Source organism: Lolium rigidum, chromosome 7 (assembly GCF_022539505.1).
Source record: "Lolium rigidum isolate FL_2022 chromosome 7, APGP_CSIRO_Lrig_0.1, whole genome shotgun sequence".
Lineage (NCBI taxonomy): Eukaryota > Viridiplantae > Streptophyta > Magnoliopsida > Poales > Poaceae > Lolium > Lolium rigidum.
In genome coordinates, this window is record NC_061514.1 from 266,806,832 (window position 1) to 266,828,769 (window position 21,938).

Consider the following 21,938-nt stretch of genomic DNA (forward strand, 5'->3'; position numbering starts at 1 on the left):
CAATCCACCTACAACATACAAATATTTCAGAATTTACAACATGCCAGTAGAATTTATGAATTCGGATTGCAAAAGAGTGATCGGTTACACCGCTCAGCGGTAAGAGTGTCCAACTCCTCAGTGTACTGCCTGTACATGATCTTTGGATCGCTCGTCATCTCCGAGACATTGTCCCAAAGATATGCCCAAGTCGGCTCCCGATCAAGGTTCTCATGGTGATGAGGCCATGGCCTCTCGGTGAGTGTCCTAGGCCGCCCAACTGATAGGCGGTCCCAGCTCCATACGGAAAGTAGGAGCAAGCATCCACCAATACCGCCGCTCCCAGTCCCACGACAAGCTTCGTCCAACTGCGTACATAAGACATTTGGTTAGTATTTTGTCTATCACACTACTATAGAAAAATAATACATAGAACAAATCATCACCTGCCGGTAGAGGTAGGCAAGTGCCGCTGTTCCCCAACTCCACCGGTGCTCCAACACCGTAAGCGCCTTCAGCCAACACCAATGGGCCAGCTTCCCCCCACTGTCAGGAAAGAGAGTCCTCGAAATCATGTACCATAAGTACACGCGGCTGTACGTCCTCAGAGTGTCCCTGTTGGCCCCTTCCGGGCATTGTCCAAAGTTAAGCCTAATCCAAGAGAAAGATGCGCCGGCGGGAGCCCTCGCCTTTGGTTGTGCTGGCAGCGGAGGAGCCCTGCCAATAAGCGCCTCCATCTGCTGGCGCGACCCATCAGAAGTTGTGTTCATACACAGTGGCTCGCCCTAAATAGGTAGTCGAAGGATCATGGAAACATCCTGAAGAGTAGGGGTCATCTCGCCGGCCCTCAAGTGGAAGGTGTGCGTCTCCGGCCTCCACCGGTCGACAAGAGCGGTGAGTGCCGCGGCGTTCATGTTCGGCCCCCCCACGGCATACAAGGGATATGAACGGGAGAAGACCGGTAGGCTCGATGAACTCCGTGTACCTCTCGTCATACGGTATATCCACTGTGCCATGGTAACGAATCTTCAAAGGGTGAAGATCCGTTGTCCTCTCCGTCATATGAAAAGCCTGGTGATCCCTGTCATACTCTTGACACTACTACGAATTACCTTACCGCTGGCGCACCAGATTGGCTACCGCCGGCATCTTCGTGTTCGCCGGCGATCATCTCGCCGGTGGTAAGGGCTTATCCCTGGCGCTTTGTATTTCGCCGGTGGTAAGTCCAACTTACCGCCGGCGCCTTCTCCATTTCGCCAGCGGTATTTGTTACCACCGGCACCTAGCCAATTCTCCGGGGGTAACGTTGCGTATCGCCGGCGCTTACGTTCTCGCCAGGGGTAAAACTAAAAATTCGCCAGAGGTAATAATAACAAGAGCCAAAAAAAAAATCTTGAATTACACTGTATATACACCAGACTACACAGAATATACATGCAAATACCAGAATGACAGCAAGATACACATCAGTAACGCAACAGATATAGGAAGTTCCCAAATGTGTTCATAACAACAGATATACTCCCTCCGTTCCGGAATACAGAAAGTTGGGGAGATTTCCGACAACCCACCAAAACAACCAAAGTAGTGTGCCCTTCTCTATAGTTATTACTCTAGACAAAGTGCAGCAATGAAATATACACCCGTATACACCGACAGCTCTGCGCATCAAGAGTAGCTCCTCCAACTCAAGGTCTTGAGAAGCAGAAATTTTTCGTCTGCAAAGCCACATACAGGAAGGACATGTATTAGATAGGGCCCAGGTAGCAAAATACCTTCAGAAAATAAGGCAGTGCATAACAATAGCATAAACCACAATAGTCTGCACAATGATACGACTATTATTTGTATAATCAATTTGAAAACTGGACATGTAATATCTTGCTCAAACAATTCAGCTAAATGAAGAAAAAACTGCTACGAGTATAATTCGTTAAACAACTTAAGTATGTGTCATTCTTTCAGAGATATCCAGACAGTTCACATAGACATTCTCTTCATTAAATAATAATGCAAATTATGTGAGACATGAATTGTCAGTCAAGTTTAGATTACCTCAGCATCATAAGTTACAGAAAAAATTCATTTACGTTGGAGTATAAATTGCAAGCACTGCAAGCAAGGCAATCAAACTCATGTTCATACTGTAGTAATACCAAGCAAGCACTGCAAGCTCAAGCGTATCTACAAACACATGCATTAAATATTTGCCCAAACTCATTTATATTTGTGCTGCTTTGTTAACACTGAAACTATTAATTTCTCAAATACATACGTGTACAGATACAAATAATTTGCAGTTGCTGCAAAGGTAGCGATGGACGGTCATGCTATACCAACTATCAGCAGGAAAATATCATCTAGTGCTATTATTAAGTGAAATAGCAGCAGTAGCAGTAAACAAAAAGGGTGATGTAGTGATTGATTTTGGGGGACTAGGAACGGGAGAGGACTGACTCCTTGTGATCCAGATCGAGGAGGTCGGCGACGGCCGGGGACCATGCCACGCGTGCAGCACCTGCGCACCCAAAACTGGGAGATTAACATGGCAGCAACACCTTTGTGGAGTGGGGGAATTCACCGCGCGATAATTAATATATAGAGAGACTAGTAAAGAGCAGAGGAGAGGACCTGGCGCGGGATGTTTTCGGAGCGCGGGTCGGCGGGCAGATCTTGCACGAAGGTCTCATCCCACAGCTCCTCCAGCGCGCGTCGAGGACGGACGGCGACCTCTCCGCTGGTCCCGGCCTCGTCGGCGGCAGTGGTGGAGGTGGAGGCCATGGCTCGAGAGAGGAAGCGGCGGATCTGGCAGCGGAAGGTGGGATAGGGAGGCGGCGGGCGACAGAGGCGGCGAGATAAAGAGAGGAGGAGGCCTGGGGCTGGGTGTAGTCCCAGGATGGGAATGGATGCGTGTGTGGCTGTGTGCGTGGGTGCGTGTCATGGGTGGGTGGGTGCGTGTCATGGGTGGGTGGGCGCGTGTGTGGCTGGCGTGGGTGTGGTGCCCTCGACCACAGCGCGCCATCTACCCCCGGCGAATAGGAATCATGGTCGCTGGTGGTCCGGATGGACAATACGAGCTCATGTTACCCCCGGCGCTTTCGACGTGGCTTCGCCGGTGGTAGCTAGCCTTATCCCCGGCGCCTTCTAACCTATTTCGCCGGCGGTAATAGAAGGTCCATCTGAGTGCTCTCAGCTCAACTTACCCCCGGCGGTTTCAGTCCCGACTCGCCGGCGGTAAGGGGCCTATCCCCGGCGACCCCAAACCAGCTCGCCGGCGGTAACTTACCGCCGGCCACCTCGAAGCGAACTTGCCGGCGGTACGAAGTGCGGCTATAAGCCTTTTCCTAGTAGTGTGATCTAGGAGCCACACCATCCTACATGTTTACACAAATACACCATATTATGAGCCATTTCTAACAAATATGAGCACCACATACATGACAACATATCCAAAAAAGCCATCACACATACATCATATACATACATATACATTCATATTTTTATCTACGGATAGAACACCATATTATGAGCCATTTCTAACAAATATGAGCACCACATACATGAGAACATATCCAAATAAGCCATCACACATACATCATATACATACATATACATTCATATCTACGGATAGAACACCATATTATGAGCCATTTCTAACAAATATGAGCACCACATACATGACAACATATCCAAAAAAGCCATCACACATACATCATATACATACATATACATTCATATCTACGGATAGAACACCATATTATGAGCCATTCCTAACAAATATGAGTTATTGCATCACAAATACTAGGCATACATAACACATTTCAATGCATTTGCTAGGCAAATATTAGACATTTGAACACATACATATATAGGGTTTGAACACATTGATGTAAAATTTCATATCTAGGGTTCAAACTAATCTTTGGTTCAAACACATAGACTACAATGTAGATTCCACCAACATTAATTTCCATATCAATGGTTCATATCCAAATCCACCAACATAAATTTCCATGTCAAGGGTTCATATCCAAATCTACCAAATCCGCCAACACTAGTGGATGAATCGGAGGGAATTGAAGGGGAATACCTTGAGGAATGGATGAGGAAGGAGTTGGCCGGCTAGATCTGACGAATCCTTGGTGGATTTGGTGGTGGGGGGGGGGGCGAAGGGGAGGCGGGCGGCGGCGGCGGTTTCCTGTGAGCAGAGAAGAAAGAAGAGAGAAGAAGAGGTGTGGTCGGGCTGGGGCGGGCGCAGGCGCCACACTTAAGTGGATGTGTGGCGCCCTTCCGAGCGGCGCCATATGTTCCACAGTGTGGCGCCGATGGGAGGGGCGCCACACATGCTGCCACGTCGGATCGGCGCACCAGCTCAGCGTCGAGGGCGCCACGTCGGATGGGTGTGTGGCGCCGGCAGGAGGGGCGCCACACTGGCATGTGTGGCGCCGATGGGAGGGGCGCCACACTGGCATGTGTGGCGCCGATGGGAGGGGCGCCACACAAAAGGGTTAGATGGGTGAAATAGTTTCGCCGGAGGGTCAGTGTGTGCTTTTCTTTCACTTTTGGGTTATTTTTGTGCAAATCACCTACTTGTTCCCCTCCTCCTGTCGTCCTCCTCAAGGACCTCAACGCAACACACCACGCTGAGCAGCGCAACGCTACTCTCTAGCATTCCTTTTTGGAGTTCTACTTGTCGCGAGCTCGCGTGCTCCGCTCTCCTGCTCGTGCAACTTTCAAAAATCTCCACTTCCCCGCGCAGCATTCTCCTCGTTTTGCTATAAAACTCATCCAATCTTTCTCGCTCAAACCCAGGCGATCGGAGACAACACTCAAAAATCAAATCAAAATGCATCGTTGCCCATCCATGTTCCCCCTCCTGATCCTCCTCTTCAACCTTCCGACATGGTTTGTCCATGGAGAAGTCGCCAATGGTGGCCACCAAGACCTCCCTTTCCTCCTCTCGTTCAAATCTTATAACCCCAGCAATGCCACCGTCCTTGAGACATGGGTCGGCCCAAACCCATGCTCCGGCTCATGGCTCGGGGTTAGGTGCTCCAGGGGCAGGGTCGCGGGCGTCTTCTTGGACGACGCCGCACTGCTGGGCAGCGTGGCTCCCCTCCTTGGTCTCACCCGGATCGGGTGCTCGCCGTCGGGAACAACTCCCCGACCGGCACTCTCCCTCCCCCGAACAACTCCACCAGCCCGAGGTTGAGGCACCCGCTGCTCTCCCACAACAATCTCAGCGGGAGCCTCAATCTTTCGCTGCCTTCTCTCGGTCACTCTCAGGGCAGAGCACAACAGTTTCAGTGGCAGCTTGCATGAGCTGCGCGTGCCGATGATCACAAGGTTCAACGTGTCCGTTAACAAGCTCGCCGGGGACATCTCCAGCTCCCTGTCCATGTTTGCCAGCTCTTCTTTCGGTGGCAATCTTGATCTCTGCGGCAAGCCTATCCCAAGATGTGTCCATGCGTACAACAATGCAGTGCAATATAGTGCCTCAAATGCTACCACTGGCAGTATCGCTCAATCTCCTACTGCAGGAACAAACGCAAGTAACAGTACTATGGATTCTTCCAGCAATGGAAGATTCAGTAAACTTGGCATGACTGCGCTCCTGGCCACTGGCATTGGCAATGCGGTGCTCGTCACGGTCTCGTTGGCCATCTCTGTAGCCATGTTCATCTACATCAGAAGGAAGCTGAGATCCTCCCCAATGGAAGATGCTACCAAATCCAATGCCGCGCTTGGTTTCGAGCAGGAGGAGGATGACAAGGTCAGGAACGGCGAGGACAAGTGCCAGAAGAGCGGCGCGCTTGTCTGCTTCGAGGGCGGCGAGGAGCTGAGGCTGGAGACCCTCCTCAAGGCCTCGGCCGAGGTGCTCGGAAAGGGCGTGTCCGGGAGCACCTACAAGGCGGTCCTCGAGGACGGTATCGTGGCTGCCGTGAAGCGGCTTAGCGCCCTGCAGTTTCCGGGCCGGAGCAAGGCCTTCGACCGCCACATGCGGCTCGTCGGCAGGCTCCGCCACCGGCACGTCGTCAGCCTCAGGGGCTACTGCAGCTCCAACGGGGAGCGGCTGCTCGTCTACGACTACCTCCCCAACGGGAGCCTCCAGTCCCTTCTGCAAATCAATGGTACGTACTACGTGCTAGATGAGGAACCCATCCTGAATTTCATGGCATTGCACGTTCCCGTTGATGTGTTCTTGATTGGCCATTCCATTGCAGGTGGAGGCGGGAGAACGAGAAGCTTGGACTGGGGGACGAGGAAGGGCATCCTGTTCGACGCGGTGCAGGGACTCAACTACATCCACACGTTCCCGGCGCGGCCGGCGCTGGTGCACGGGAACGTGAAGCCGTCCAACATCCTCCTCGACGAGCGCGGCGCTGCGTGCGTCTCCGAGTGCGGGCTCATGCGCTACGCCGTCAACCTCCAGCAGTCCGTCCCGCAGGGCCCCGAGGTGTTCCTGGACCGGGCGGCGGGGAGCGGCGGCGTATGGCGTGGGTACGCGGCGCCGGAGCTGGCGGCGTCGGGCGCGAGGGCGACGCAGGAGTCGGACGTGTACAGCTTCGGTATGATGCTTCTCGCGGTGGTGACGGCCAAGGGCGGCGAGGAGGAGGGCGGAGGGGAGGAGACGATGGGGATGGTTAGGATCGGCGTCCTCTGCACCGCCGAGGCGCCGGAGGAGAGGCCCAGGATGTCGCAGGTGCTCACCATGATGAGCGAATTCATCTAGTGGTCAGCCAATGCATCATCGAGCAGTGCATCATCACCAAGACCATGATCAGCCAATGCCCCATCAGCCAACGACTGTTCTACGAATGCCATTAGCTGGAGCACCTCCAATCCTTCATAGTAGAGTGAAAGATTTTATTATCGTCTTCCTGTCTGTGACCGTTAGAGCAAGATTAATAAGAGAGCCCGCTGCTGGCTATAGTAGCCATGCCATGTCACATAAAGTCATCATATAGCCTATTCATACAATAGGCTAGGGATGGCAATGGGTACCCACCACCCGCGTACCCGCCGGATAAAAACCCAATAAGAGTACGGGTATGGGACAAAATATTACCCATAGAATTGTAAATAGGAAAATATTATACCCATCGGGTAGAGCGGGTATGGGTATGGGATCGTATAACCCATACCCACGTACCCATTTACCCATTTACCCATTTAAATTTCACAAGTGAGCTGCTGTAATATTCTAAAGTGCTTAATTTTACTCCTAATCACGTCTTCATGTCGCTAGGATTGAACCTCACGCTTCTCGGGGTCACAATCGTTGGTATGTTAGTGATGATTAGAGCCCTATTATGATCACTTCACCTCATGTCATATTTTTTTGATTAATTTGATATGTTTTTAAGAATGGGTATTTTTTACCCACGGGTACCCATTAACCCTGCGGGTGACGGGTATGGGAAAAACTTGTACCCGTTGGCGGGTATGGGTACGGATGATGGGTAAGATTGAAGACGATGGGTACGGGTATGGGATGGATCTACCCGTACCCATACCCTGCGGGTGCCATCCCTACAATAGGCTAACTATTAGCTGACTCTTAGGTAGGTTTTAATTAGGAGTTGTTTATTAAAAGCAAGCATACTATTGGGGCTAGGTTGCATGCAGTCACTTTTTCTTTGGTTTTCTGTGCTATCGCCCGGCGATACTGCAAGCGCCGGCTCGGCTCTCTTTCCTCCCTCCTCTCTCTTCCATGCAATATTTTAATATCTTTTAAGTTGTTATAGCCAGCTGACTCAGCATTGTTGTACTTGCTCTTAGGTTCTTGTTGTACCGAGTCCTCTGTGATTGGATGTAGCATGCTGTGGGGCATGCTAATCTCACCACATTTAAACCATGGTAACTATGCTCTTCTATACACACGACGAATTCCGTCCGATAGTCATACGATCCTGCGTAGCTGCGAATCTTCTCGCGCTGAGACAATGAAAGGCAAACACGCTTCAGGTCTGGGCTAAATATTTTTTTGTATTTTTTTTTGCATAAAATCGTTGCAAGTTTTTTTCAGCGGTATTTTGCACAATCACACACACCAAATATGGTGTTTTCATTCCAGGATTCCAGCATGCGGCAAAAGGCATAGTCGACGCGCGCACCCAACGACCTCCTGAGACCAACGATCTCCTGAAATTTCACCGCGCACACCCATCTCCATTTCCGCCTCCACTCTAGCACCGCCGCCACCCCTATTCCGCGCCGCTTCCGCCGCCGCTGCCTTGCTCGCCGTGGTAGATCAGTGACGCGTCGGTACTCCAATTTTTTTTTGGCGCGCCGACGCTGCTCAAATCAACGGACGACCAACCGCGCCGCTGCCTCTTGAAGTCGATTTCGCACCCAGCGAGCACCTCCGCCACAGAATTAGCGCCTCGGCGAGCACCTCTACCCCTTAGCGCCCGCATCACGGAGATCTGGCGGCAGCAACCTCTAGATCGACACGCCCGCGGCTACTCCACCGTGGGCCGCGCCAGCGCCACAGGACCCAGCCCGAAGAGGACGACCTCGAGGAGCTGGCCAAACGACCTCGAGGAGCTGGCCAAATGGCCGCACCTCGCCGAGACGCTGCGCGCCTCCACGCTGGAGTAGGAGGCTAGGAAGGCCAAGGGGGAAAGGGCGCAGGTCGCCCTGGCCGGAGTCCCCGGCGCCCTCCGGCGTGTCCAGCCGGAACAACGCGTCGCTGCCGGGGGCCATCGTCCTCATCGACGGTGACGACGACGAGTACTACTGGGAGTAGGGTGGCGCACCGGCGGCCACCGCGTCCCAAACCCTAGACTAGGATTTCCTTCTTTTTTTTTTTTTAGTTTAAAGCCCATATAGGGCTTTTTGTGTAAAAATTGCCCAAAATAGGACTAAGTTTAAATGAATTGTAGTTTAAATTTAATTTGTTTTTGTCCCAACTGGTTGAGTATTATTTTTGTTATCTTTGACTTTTGGGGTGCGTCCGCGCGTTGGCACAGTGCGCGACCTAAACGGACCGACAGTCAGATCCGCCTGTCCACGCGGCAACCCAACCAGTCCAAAACAGACGGTCCAACACGTCCATTTGGATCGTCGCGTTGAAGATGGCCTTACGGAAGGGATGTGAAGTCGTGGAAGGGGTTTGATTTCTAGGTTGGTTGGAGTGGAACTTTGGACAAAGGGCGCAGGAACTAATTAGCTGTGCTTTCGCTGGGAGGAGGTATCGTACATAGATCGGATGGAGATTGTTGTGTGTGAAGCAATTCCGATCTAGATACTACTACTATAGTCAAACCAGGGTCATCTTGGAAAATGCAAAACTTCAGAGCATCTCCAGTCGCGTCCCTCAAAAAACGTCCGGCACAAATGATTTGGGGCACGTTTAGGACCGCGCCGGACAAAAAGAGATCAAAAATCTGTACAGAAAAGAGACCCTTTCCAGCCGCGTCCCTCAAACAGCGTCCGGATACATACATTTTAATAGAAGGGACCACCCCATGTGGAAAAAGTAGGTGAGAGAAAGTGTGGGGAAAGAGAATGGCATGTGGGGACTAGGGGCTGCATGCATGCATATGGGCTCTCATTTTGTGTCCGGCGTCCCCGGTAGAGACTCTATACAAAATGAGGCGCTATTTAGCTTTGGGGGACGCGACTGGGACGCGATTTTCTCCATTTCTTGTCCGCCGTCCCCCAAATGCCGTTTGGGGGACGCGACTGGAGATGCTCTCATACCATTTTCCAAAGAACGCGACCTACCTGCCGTTTTTTTTTTTCTCTCTTCTTGCTCTCTGCTCCACAGGACCACGTTTCACGTCATGCATGCAAAAATGAGCCAGTGGAAAACGCTCAAGCGCGTATGGTGCTTTTTTCTTTTCTTTTGAAATGGGGAATATGACCCCAGCCTCTTAACGCGTATGGGGCTGCGTGAGAGTTGATTCAAGGGAAATGATACTGTAAAGCGCCGCACACACGTCTCACCGTGCGACGGTTGCGTTAAGATTTGTGCGGCTGCATCTAAGGAGTGCGCGACAACAGGACCAGTCAAATCAGCTGCTCACGCACGTTATCTTCCCGATCCATGTGAGCCTTATCCTCCCGCTAAATGCTCTCAGCCACGCAAATCTCTCTCTCTCTCATCAAACCACCGCTCGGAGCCTCGCCGGAATGTTCGAGGAGGACGTCAGAGAAGCCGCCGCCAAGAAGCGTGCACCAGGGGAATCCGACGCCTGCGAGGCTGAGCACACGCCGGGGAAGCCACCGCCGAGAAGCGCGCCTCAGGGGAGGCCGACGCCTGCTAGGTTGAGCACACGCCGAGGAAGCCGCCGCCGAGAAGTGCGCGTCAAGGGAGGTCGACGAGGCCGAGCACACCGCTGCGCGCGTCGGCGGAGGCCGAGCACACCGCCGCTGGGTTGGCTTCAAGGCCACCGCCGCCGAGAAGCGCGCGTCAGGGGAGGCCGACGAGGCCGAGCACGCCGCTGCGCGCTTCGGCACAGGCCGAGCACACCGCCGTTGGGTTGGCTTCAAGGCCGCCGCCGCCGGGAACACACGCCAAGGGAGGCCGCCGCCGTCGCCGGGAACATACACCTGGGGAGGCCGCCTCCATCGCGCTGGCGTCGAGGGAGACCACCGCCACCGGGAACACGCCGGGGGAGGCTGCCTCCGTCGGCTGGCTTCGAGGCTGCCGCCGTCGGGGAACGCGCTGGCGGAGGACGCCACCGTCGGGCTGGCTTCAAGGGCGCCGCCATCGGGCACGGGTGAGGCTGCCGCCGTCGGAACACACCGATGTGGGCAGGGTTCCGCCGGGCTGCCGTTTTACAGGAGCGAACCTAGCAAGCGCTGAAGAGGAGGTCGACCATGACGCAGCGGTGAGTATGACACCGACGATGAGCGTGCCGGCAAGATTCTCATGGACGAACCCGGATTTTCCCCCCTCCTACTAGAGTACATCTTATTTTGCTGATTTTTCTGCTGAGATTGCAATGAAGGTTTTTGCATAATATCCCCTTGTTGCATGGTTTACAAAAAAAAAATTGGGGACAAAGGATTCATCTCAATTTCAACAGAGAATCTGTTGGCATCTACGCATTCGAATCTGGCAGCTACACATTAGGAATTTGGAAGCTATACCGCTAGAATTTGGCAAATATCAACATAGTACTAGTACACTAACTAGCTAGTGACAATGGCAATTTAGGAAATCATGCACTGTAAATTTGGCTACCCCGTGAAATTAACCTGGTAATTTGGTACTAATTCTAGCTAGCACTTATTGCTTGGTACTATTGTAAAAAAAACTGAGACGTGCATATCTAAAGTTAATTGGTATCTAATTGCCAAGTTCGTCCTGACTGCCTGCCCAATTATTTTTGTATGGCTGCCAGGTTCTAATGCCCAGTGGCTGTGATCATTGACTAGTGATTTATTAGTACTGTGTTATGACTGCCAGATTCTCAACGCCTAGCTGCTGGATTCGCATGTCCTAGCTGCCATATTCCCAAAAAGCCTAGCTGCCAGATTTTGCAGAAGTCATAGTTGCCAGATTAACTTCACCTAGCTACTGATGTATGGCTGCCAAAAAATTATGCTTGTGAATAGTTTTTTTAATAGCCTAGATGATGTGACACCTTTTCTTACATGCATGCACGACAGGTTGAGCAGAAAAGTAGTCAGGTGATAGGTGCATGTGTGCGGTGGTGTGGGGGTGCATGCAATGTATTCCGGGCCCACTTCACGATCGTGGAAACATCAAGTTCGGAAACCGCCGCACGGAAGGGGTGCGCGTGCGGCGCCGCCGCGTAGTCCCGTCCTTGATTCAAATCCCGTGTGCATTGAATTGCTGATCGTAGCAATCGAAGAGGCGGTGCCATAAAACAGAGCCAGTCAGAACGACGATACGACCCTTTATAAGCCATGCTTCTCGTCTCATCCATTTCCACACTTCGGAACAACTACTCCAATATCCACAGTTCCACACACAGTTCCGAGTAGGAGTGAGGCAGGCACGCCGCACGCAGCTGAAGCCAATGTCGTGGACGTCCAGGGAGGAGGACTCGAAGGCGGCGGTGCCCCTGTTAGTGAAGCTCAAGGTGGTGGGCCAGGAAAACGTGGCTAAGCACACCATGAGGATGACCGACAAGCTCCAGGACCTCATGGATGCGTGGTATCGCAAGGTGCCCGAAACAAAAGGCACCGGTGTCTTCATGTACGATGGCTGCCGGTTTCGCGCCGATAGCACCCCTGAGGAGCTGGGGATGGAGGAAGGGGATTCGGTCGATTTCTTTCACCATGTGGATGGCGGTGCGTTGGTTGGCTGATAGGTGCGAGACTGTGAGTGTAGGAAGCAGCTTTTCACCCGGATGTAAGATGGCCGCTGCTAGGTCGAACTATCATGCCTCCTGAGATAAGTATTGCTTTTGTTAAAAAATCTGTGTGAGCGGCTTAGAAACTGTTCATGGAATTAGTTTCCTCATCTATTATCCTTCCTGTTTATTGCACTATATATTTGGTCTATGGTATGGTTATGGTGTTTTCTTTAAAGGAAACCAGGGTTTGAATGTTTGTTCTAATCTATCTATCTATATCTAATAATAAAGAAAATAAGGTTTCCGTGGTTCGGTCCGTTGAAAGACGCTTTCATCTGTTTTATGTACGTTTTCGTCCGTCCCAAATTTCCTCCATCGGCCTGGGCGCTTATACGAGGAATACCATGAAGAGTGCTAGCCAGAAGTACCACAAGGAGATCCAGCCGGAAGGAACAGGTGAGGAGTTCAAGAGGGACACGAATTTAAGCAGAGCAGATTCACGCCTTGAAGGATGATTTCCATCAATGAAAAAGTATTTTGGTAAGGAACGTTTCTGCGTGTAAGCTCACCCACGGGCCCCTATTCGTTCGTCCTGCGGATCAATGAAACCGGACCAATCTTTTTTGGTTCGTGATTCCTAAAACAGTGTCCTGTTCGAAAAGGAAAACGTAAGAGTAGTAGGAGTATTCATGTTTGGGTGACTTTCCAATTCCAAAGCAGATGGTTGCTTTATAATCCCGACGCAACTTGCCGAACCGCTCATCCCATGAGCGAGTTTAGATGTGCCGTGTTCTTCGATGTCTGCCTCTAGCAGCAACCACGATGTCTGCCACCATAAACGACGATATCCCTGACAATGCGATCCATGGACTGTTGGAGAAGCAGGCCGAGGGCAATGGCTACTGCAAGGAGCTTCGACCACAACTATAAGCTCGACCATGCCAGGAGCCCGGGACTCAGAGGAAGTGGGGGAAGATGGCGCGGTCGCACATCGGCCAGGGTAGGACAGTGTTGTCGACGACCGACAGCAAGAGCCTTCCGTCGTAGCTCCCCACGCCCCAATGGCGGCGCCGGTGAAAACGCTCCTAGTACAGCTCTCAATGCCCCGCGTTGGCGCCTGTGAAAGCGCTCCTGGCGCGAGCCTCTGCGCACTTGTGCTCGCCTCAGCTCCGCATGCAACGAGCCTCCATGGCGGCCGCGGCGATAGCCCGAAGCTGGCACTCACTTCCGACTCCACTGCGGCATAGTGTTTCTTTGGCTCGTCCGTGGCCCATTCGTTTGATCCCGTGAAAAAGACCGTACTTCGCTTCGATCAAGCGCCAGATAGTCGCCATTGGCGCCTTTACCATCAATTTCATACATCAAACATGATAACTCGAAATCGATTTCATATGTATTGTGAGTAAATGAGCATAGACGGTGTTGGTGTTTTTTTTTTTGGTTGCAGCCCTTCTCCCTCACGCTACGAAACTAGAAGATGTTGATCTTGTCGATGGAGGATAGCCAGATCAAGCACTCTGGCAACCAGATCAAGCACCTGACGGCCAGATCGATATATCTAGCAACCAATCTCCATGGCCAGCTATTGCTTTCTAGGAGGGGCGAGTTGATCTTTGCAAAACAAAATCTACACACTGCATTGGTGGAGCTTAGATTTGTTGGGAAATAATTTCGCCATGAGCTACGAAGAAATAGATAAACGAATGATTAGCAAAAACATGGTTCCACAAAAGCGCAACTAGCCCATATGTCATCGAAATTCTGCTCACAAAAGCAAGAATTTGTGCCTGGCTTGGAAGTTCCAAGCTAGATATGTTGTGGTAGAAGTTGTGGGCCACGAGCGACATGTTGTGCCTGGATGTATCACGAAAGCAAGAATTTATGTTTGGCTTGGGAGTCTCTTTTTGGTTTGGCCATTCTATCGGGCGGGTGAATGCCGCCGATTCCCTGAGGCAGGGTGGCACAATGTGGGCTGCTAAGTCTGCCAGCTAGGCTGCACACGAGGGAACTCAATAAAAAGAGGTGATGGCAACGAGGAAAGGGGATGGAGTTTAGCTGGTGGAAGGTGGAGGGCTGAAAGGCGACGCGTGGGTAGAAGGGATGGCACACTGATTTTTTGACGAATCGAACGTTTAAGCCGTAGCAACGCATGGTATATCAAAGGCGTCGTCGTTTTAGTCTGTCCATGCAACTATCCCGACCTAACATGTCGCAACCAGGCTCTTCTTACCTTATGTGGACAGCGGAACAGTCGATGGCCATGGCAATGATCGAGTCAATTTTTCGTCACCCGTAGCAACGCACGGGCAAATTTACTAGTCTATATACCTAATAATAAAAGCAAAAGGGTTTCTTGTTGGTCCGTTTTTATTGCCCCTGATTTTCGTCCAAATTACGACCAATGCCACCGGTTAAGTCATCAACGTTCGTTTTGTCCTAAACTAGCGATCCCGTGGGTCATCGCCGTTCTTTCCGTGAAAACTACCAGTCAAGCCCGTGGGGGACGGCCCAAATAAACCAGTCCACGTTTCTGCAAAGAAAACATAGAGCTCTAATCTGATACGATCACATATTTTCAAAAACGATGCGATGACATTACATAAGATCAAACTCTGCATCGATGCCTACTCCGACTGAAACTTTGATCGAACACACACAGAACACATAAAAAGGACTCGATACCCTCGATCGTAACACCAAAGGTTCCGCTCGTGCTCGACTCCGTCGCAGACTCCTGGTTCGACAAACAGGCCTCATGGGGCAAGGACAATGGCCGCCGCTAGCCCTTGGTTCGACGAGGAGGCCGGCCGCCACCGGCACCTGGTTCGACGAGGAGGCCGCCTGGGCTGCCTGGGGCAAGGGCCATGAGGGTTCCGGTGGGTAACATCAGGTGGAATTCATCGGGGCATCTTGCAGGCTGGAAGTCGGAGAGGAAGGCCGAGAGCTCGGGTCAGGGTCTCGCAGGCCGGGAGATTTGCTTCCGGGTGAGAGGTTTGGCCACCGATGAGCTGTGCAAGAATCGGCGGGCACCCTCCACGACAAGGACGGCACACCGGAAGTGGTAACCTCATCCTTGTCGTTTGCCAGAGCTAGGATGCACTATGAGCGGGAGCCATCTCTAATGTTCCACTGCGGAGACGAGTCTGCACTACCAGCCGTTGGCCTGTCGCCTCTCCACAATCGACGGCGACGGATCCAGACTTTGCCAAGTCGCCACGACCGGAAGTTGACTACCTCCTGCTCATCGGTGCCGGAGCCAGTTGCACCTACGACAGTCATCTCACCATCCAGTGTACCTGGCCGAGCCGAGAGTCTGCAGTCTGGAATACCAGGTGCGTTAACCTCGGCACGATGTCATGCTATATTCAATTCCACAACCAGTTAAGAACCCGGATGCTGTTTTGGATTGCCGGGTATCCCATGTATATGCTTCCATGATTTTTTTTTTCCTTTCCATGATTGTTAACTGACTAATTATGCTTATTCGGGTACTGAAGGATATATTCTTTTTCTGACAACAAAAATCATGTGTAGTCTAATCTCAGGTCCTTATATGCAGGCATCTATCTCACAGAGGTTCATACACATGCTGCTCTAATCTCACACTCCATGATTGTTAAACTGACTAATTATGCTTATTCGGGGTACCGAAGGATATATTCTTTTTCTGACAACAAAAATCATGTGTAGTCTCAGGTCCTTATATGCAGGCATCTATCTCACAGAGGTTCATACACATGCTGCTCTAATCTCACACTCCATTTTATCCCTCAAGACGCCTCTATTCAGATTGAGGCCATAGAGATCTGAGCAGTCAGCTGCACGCTGTAGTTGCTATGTTCCGAGATGGTGTCTTTGTTGTGGTTGGCTTGTCGAGTTTGCACGCCGCTCATATGCACAAGGAGAACAATAATATGCGTGTGTGCGTTCGTGTTTCATTAGGGTCGTCGTCGAACCAACAAAATTGATTTTAGAAAGTTCGGTAGCAGGTTTACTTTGATTTTTTTTTCTCTACTAAGTGCTCGACGAATTTTCCACATGAGTAATTTCTATCTTTTATTGCTCCTGAAATTCTAGATGAATTTAGATTAAAAAAATACTTTGCCCCATTAAAAATAGATTTTAAATAGCGAAAATTCTCTAGGATCTAAAAACATATTCGATAAAAATACTTATTTTCTCGACACAACTTTTTTTCTCCTCCCGGTGCATCGCACGGGTCATTTTCCTAGTTATATACTAAAAGCAATACATGGATGTTTTTGGAGGCACCAGGTTAATCCACATCCACATATATGAAAAATATCAACCGTAGTTATCAATCTTAACGTATGAGATTTAAAAATAATGAACGTTACATACAATGATGTACATGTACGAAAGTAAAGGTGCGGCACGTAACACGTACATGGAAAGATTTCCATATCAAATCTAGAAAGAAATTTTAAACCATATGACCCATGTTTATTCAGTCCAGGCTACTTGCCTCCGTAAAAAATCCTGCTTGCTATTTTCACACCAGGTGCTCCCATCAAAAAATAGCTAGGTAGATTCATAGGGGCCTCTAGCGACCTGCGCAGATAGTTTTTTTTTGGTTGGTTACCACGTGAATGAACACTTTAGATGCCTACTTACTTTTTACACGAAGACAACGGTGGGTTGCTTTACCTTTTTTTAAAAAAAATGATCAATATGGTGGTCGAATTGATGTCTACATCGATCTGATCTAATAATGGAGTTACTAATGTGTGTAAGTAGTTCTTCCGGTCGGGTTTATAAGTCCTACTCCCTACCTTATCAACTTAGGTTAAAAATGTAAATTTGTCAAAATTTAGATGTAACTATACATTAAATAGTGTCTATAAATATATAAATTAATCAAACCTATGACATATTTTTCCAACGAAGTGAGTTACTGAATTCACATAGCACAAAAATTACACCATCAGAAAATATAACACCTAAAATTTCTATTAATATTTTATAAAATATACAGCTCATATCAATTTCACCAAATTGAACATAGGGACGCGCTCAAGACTTGTATATGGGATGAGACAGAGTAATTAATTTTTCTGTTTGTGGGCGCTCGTCTGTTATTAGACACTGAAACATGCACAACACTGATAGACCTCTGCGACTATATGATATCTAGCTAGCTATCTTGAACATGGTGAAAATTTTATGGAACGGTTTCAGTATAAAAATAGTGGATATCTATATGAAATCGATTAGTCTATTCACTGATTTTACCTATATGTATTTATGATTGTGTATACAAAATATGGTCACAAGAAAACAAATTTTAATTTTGTGTACAAAACATGCAAATAGATAACAATGCTTACCTTCACCTATCAAAGAGCTGGTGCAACTATAACAAAATGCCAATACTTGATCGATTTATGTAGGCGGGTCTCAACTTGGACCAATATATTCTGATTTTCCCATGAAGAGTTATGCCTTGGAGTGGTTTCCAATTTTACTAAAAATTTAACCATCGGTATATAAATTGGTTATGAACATAAACAAATATATGAAATTAAGCTTAGGTTATATTCTACTTCTATTTGTGTTTCTTACTTTTATTTTAAGAAACATATTTGTATACAAAACAATGCACCAAAAGGAATTTGAAGTACGCGTTCATATTTAGAATATACCATATTTTAGAAGAGCTTCATGTATTTTAAATGGTTATTACGTATGAGACGAAGAAAAGACTAAAAGGATCGTATGCCGCACCTAGAGGGGGGGGTGAATAGGTGCTAACCAAATTTTAGTTCTTTTTCAATTTAAGCTTGACACAAAGGTAAATTCTCTAGATATGCAACTATGTGAATTTACCTATATGACAAGGTCAACAACTAAGCAAGAAATAGCTAGACAATATAAAGGGAGATAATAAGGATGGAGGTAACCGAGAGTGGAGCACGCGGAGACACAGAGATGATTCTCGTAGTTCCCTTCCTTTACAAGAAGGTACGTCTACGTTTGGAGGAGTGTGGTCGCTACGAAAGCCAGACCAACGCCACGAAGGCTTCACCCAGGTCTCCTGTGAGCAACGCCACAAAGTCCTAGCCCACTTCAACTAAGGGATTTCCTCGAGGCGGAAACCGGTCATTTACAAGGTTCTTGGGGCACACATCCACAACCAAATTGGAGGCTCCCAATATCTGTAACAATACGACAACAACAAGAAGAACAAATTAGCCACAAATAACTAGGGTTTCCAAAAGAGGAACACTAGCAAAGGGGCTCTCAAGCATATGAGAGGGAAATGCAAATCGCTTCGGTGAAGGTGTAGATCGGGGTCTTCTCCTTCGAATCTCTAAAGATCAAGAGCTTTGGTTGGTTGGAGGAGGAGATCTTGTGACTCTTGTGTTTCTTGAGGTGGCTCTAATGGTGGATGAACTTGGGATGATTGAGCAGCTTGAGGAAGAGGGAGAAAGGGAGTATAAATACCCCTCGCAAAAAACGAGCCGTTGGAAATGTTTGGGGGCGGATTATCAAGCTTAAGTAAGGGCCGGATTATCCGGCCCTCCCGGAAAATCCGGCCTTCGGAAAAGTCCTGCCAAAAATCTGGCCTGGATCCAAGGGGTTACTGGGGAGCTCGCCAGAAAGTCCTTAGCCAAATTTTGGGGGCCGGATATTTTGCAAATATTCGGCCCGGATTATCCGGCCTGGTGAAGTTTTTCCTGCTTCCTTTTGTCTTATTTTTTCACACAAAAACAACCACACACATATATATTATCTGCACCATCTCAACATACATTAGTGTATCACATATATTGACATCAAACATTCAAAACATAAACCGAGAGATGTTCTTTCAATCTCCCCCTTTTTGGTGTTTGATGACAATATACATATTTGCAATAAAACTACTAGAAAGAACCGACATGTTGGCAAATGATAGAGGCACCCCCTACATGTGTGCATACAAGTAATTTGCATTTGAATACAAATGCACAACATATAGGTGCGAGGTGGCTCAACACAAAAGATATTCAACATGAGCTCAAACAAGAGACATAGTCATATATATAGTTGATGACAAGGTGATAGAGATCATACCCATATGGAGATATATAATAGTGGATATCTTAAATAATACACCATATCATAAACATTGGTCTCAACATATAGAATTCCGAAATCCTTAACACAATGTCTCACAACCACACATATAACATAGTTTTGAACGACCAAACCAAGCCAAATAGTTCAAACAAATGATAAGAAAGAGGACACAAGTGATAAAGGAATGGTAAACGCATATGCTTGTGCCCTACCCATGCAAAGCCCATAGAAATCCTAAATAGAACACTTCTCCCCCTTTTGCATCGAAACGCCAAAAAAGGGGAAAAAACGTGATGCTACTCGCCCCATGGAGATCACTCGGAGCCTGTCTCGGACTCATACTCGTCACCAGAGTCAACAGCTGGTGGAGAGTCGCGGGAGATGTTGCTCCTCTAAATACCCTGCTCGATGTCAAATCACTGAACCTGAGAAGAGTGCCACACACTGTAGGCAGGGTGAACAGGAGGCTGAGGAGGAGGCCCTTGCTCACCATTGAGCTTGTGTAGAATGACCGCCTGAGTATGCTGTATCTCTGCGCGCTGACGGCTGGCCTCAAAGTTCTCCTTATGAATCTCAATGTTCATACACAGAACATTGTGCTGAAACCAGTTGAGCTCCTTCACTTGCTTCTGAATAAGGGGAGTAGCAATAGGACGACCGGGTGCAAAGCCACTAAAGCGGGCATCTCCCATAAATGAGTCAGAAACTGGTGCAGCAGGGGCAGCAGACTTCTGCTTGACATATGCCTTCTTGAATGTGTGTCTCTCTGTAGGAAACTGACTCAAAACTTCTGCCACTGCAGAGTTGTTGATGAGAAGCTGTATTGTAATATCCCAGGTTTAGAGACGATCGAGGGGTAGATTTTAGAAAGGGATGTGCATTGCATAGTAAATTCTGGGGAAATTTCGCGCTTTTAAACAAAAATGCATCGAAGGGGGACAAGTTTCTCTCTCGACACCTTACGAGGTTAGGGTTTCGAGAGTTCGACAAACTTGCTTCTCACTTCACTAGTTTAGGGTTTTGAGAAGAGAGGGGAGAGTTCACATGATTGAATTCTAAATGTTATGACATGGTTGAATTCAAACCAAGGTTGAATTTGAATTTCAAATTCAAACATTAAATAATTACTTCAAGTAATTCAATTGAGGAAATTCATTAAGTAAATAATCAATAATAAACAAGATGAACAATTATAATAAAGTAAAGCTCATTAGAGAAAACTTTGAGCTTTATTGATCATCACACAAATTAAAATGTCATTACAATATCCATAAGTGAAATAAAAGAATAATACAACACATTACATAAATGGGCAGAATAGAAGAAAGGAAAATAAAGAAAAATTACAATTTAATGAGCCTAGACTAAATTCTACAAGATCATCTTCATTTGATCTTGTATATGATGAACTCCCAATCCATTTTGATCCATTCTTGATCCCTGCACATAAACACAACAAAAGAGAAGTTATGCCAAGTGGTAAGACCACTTGGCAGGTTAGAAGAATAATGAAATTGAGCAGATATGGATCAGCTCTGCCGAGCTGATCATCTCACAGCCAAGACACAAGCCAGGTACCATGAATTTGCACACACACACAGCTTGGCTGCTCACACGGCAGTGTGCATGCAAGCACACCACACACACACCGCCGGTGAGTCACCGGCAGCTTGCTAGGCTGTGTTGTCGACCGGAGAAGGAGAGGGAGATCATTTAAAAGCTTCTCCAACGGTGAACCCTAGTCATTTGTTCATCCATCGACAGCAGCGAGTGGTAAGTTCATCAAGAACACCAAGAACACTTAGAACAGGAAAAACCACAAGCCATCGAAACCATCCAGGGACAGTTTCACCAAGAACTCGTCAACTCGTGAGCAAGTACCAGATGGAGTAAAGCACCACAAGCTTGTAAGGAGGAGAAGGGCAAGCAAGCCAAGCAAATCACAGAAGCAATCCTCTACAACAACACTTAAATCTAGGAGCTGGAGTGAGGTATACCACACAAGAGCCTGAGCAAGATCATATCTTGCTCATAAATAAGCATACAATGCATCACTGAAGCACAGAAGGGTAGAATATCCTGTGTGTGTCATCATCTGGCTGCCAGGCCATTTGGTGCAAGCATAGATGGGTAAGACCACTAGGTAAACATTCTATGGGAACAACAGTTATGCAAATCCATGCATAACTAGAGGAATCCAGCCAAGAATGAAACCATAGCTAGCCTAAACCACTCACTAAGCACCTACGACTAGCTAAGCCATCAGATTATAGACAATTACCTGTCTATATATTTTGTCAACACCAAAAGGTCACTGGAAGTCCAAGACTGGATAAAGCCAGTGAACAATTATTCAATTCCAGTCAGCCAACACAAGCCATAGCAAATCACAGATAGGGGAGCAACCAGGACAGCAACACAGGTGCTGCCAGGGCCACCTCAACCCTAAGCCAGCACAAGAACCTATACCTCATTATCCATTTGGATTCAGTATAGGGCTAGGGTACACAACTGAGAGTTGGCATCCATCTAGCCCTGTCACAATTAATTAGATGATCACAACTGCACAGCAGACTCACATCACTTATCCACTTCAAG

At 48.4% G+C, this 21,938-nt stretch overlaps 1 long non-coding RNA gene and 1 pseudogene across 1 annotated transcript; one reads left to right on the top strand and one right to left on the bottom strand.

Annotated features, from left to right (window-relative positions):
* Positions 1-1,367: 1,367 nt before the first annotated feature.
* On the bottom strand, positions 1,368-2,674 carry LOC124669340. The gene is made up of 3 exons (XR_006992142.1): positions 2,611-2,674; positions 2,437-2,497; positions 1,368-1,697 (listed from the first exon to the last, which is right to left on the bottom strand). It is a non-coding gene; the product is annotated as an uncharacterized LOC124669340 (long non-coding RNA).
* A 2,169-nt stretch (positions 2,675-4,843) lies between these two features.
* Positions 4,844-6,712, top strand: LOC124672734 (annotated as a pseudogene).
* The last annotated feature ends 15,226 nt before the right edge of the window (positions 6,713-21,938 follow it).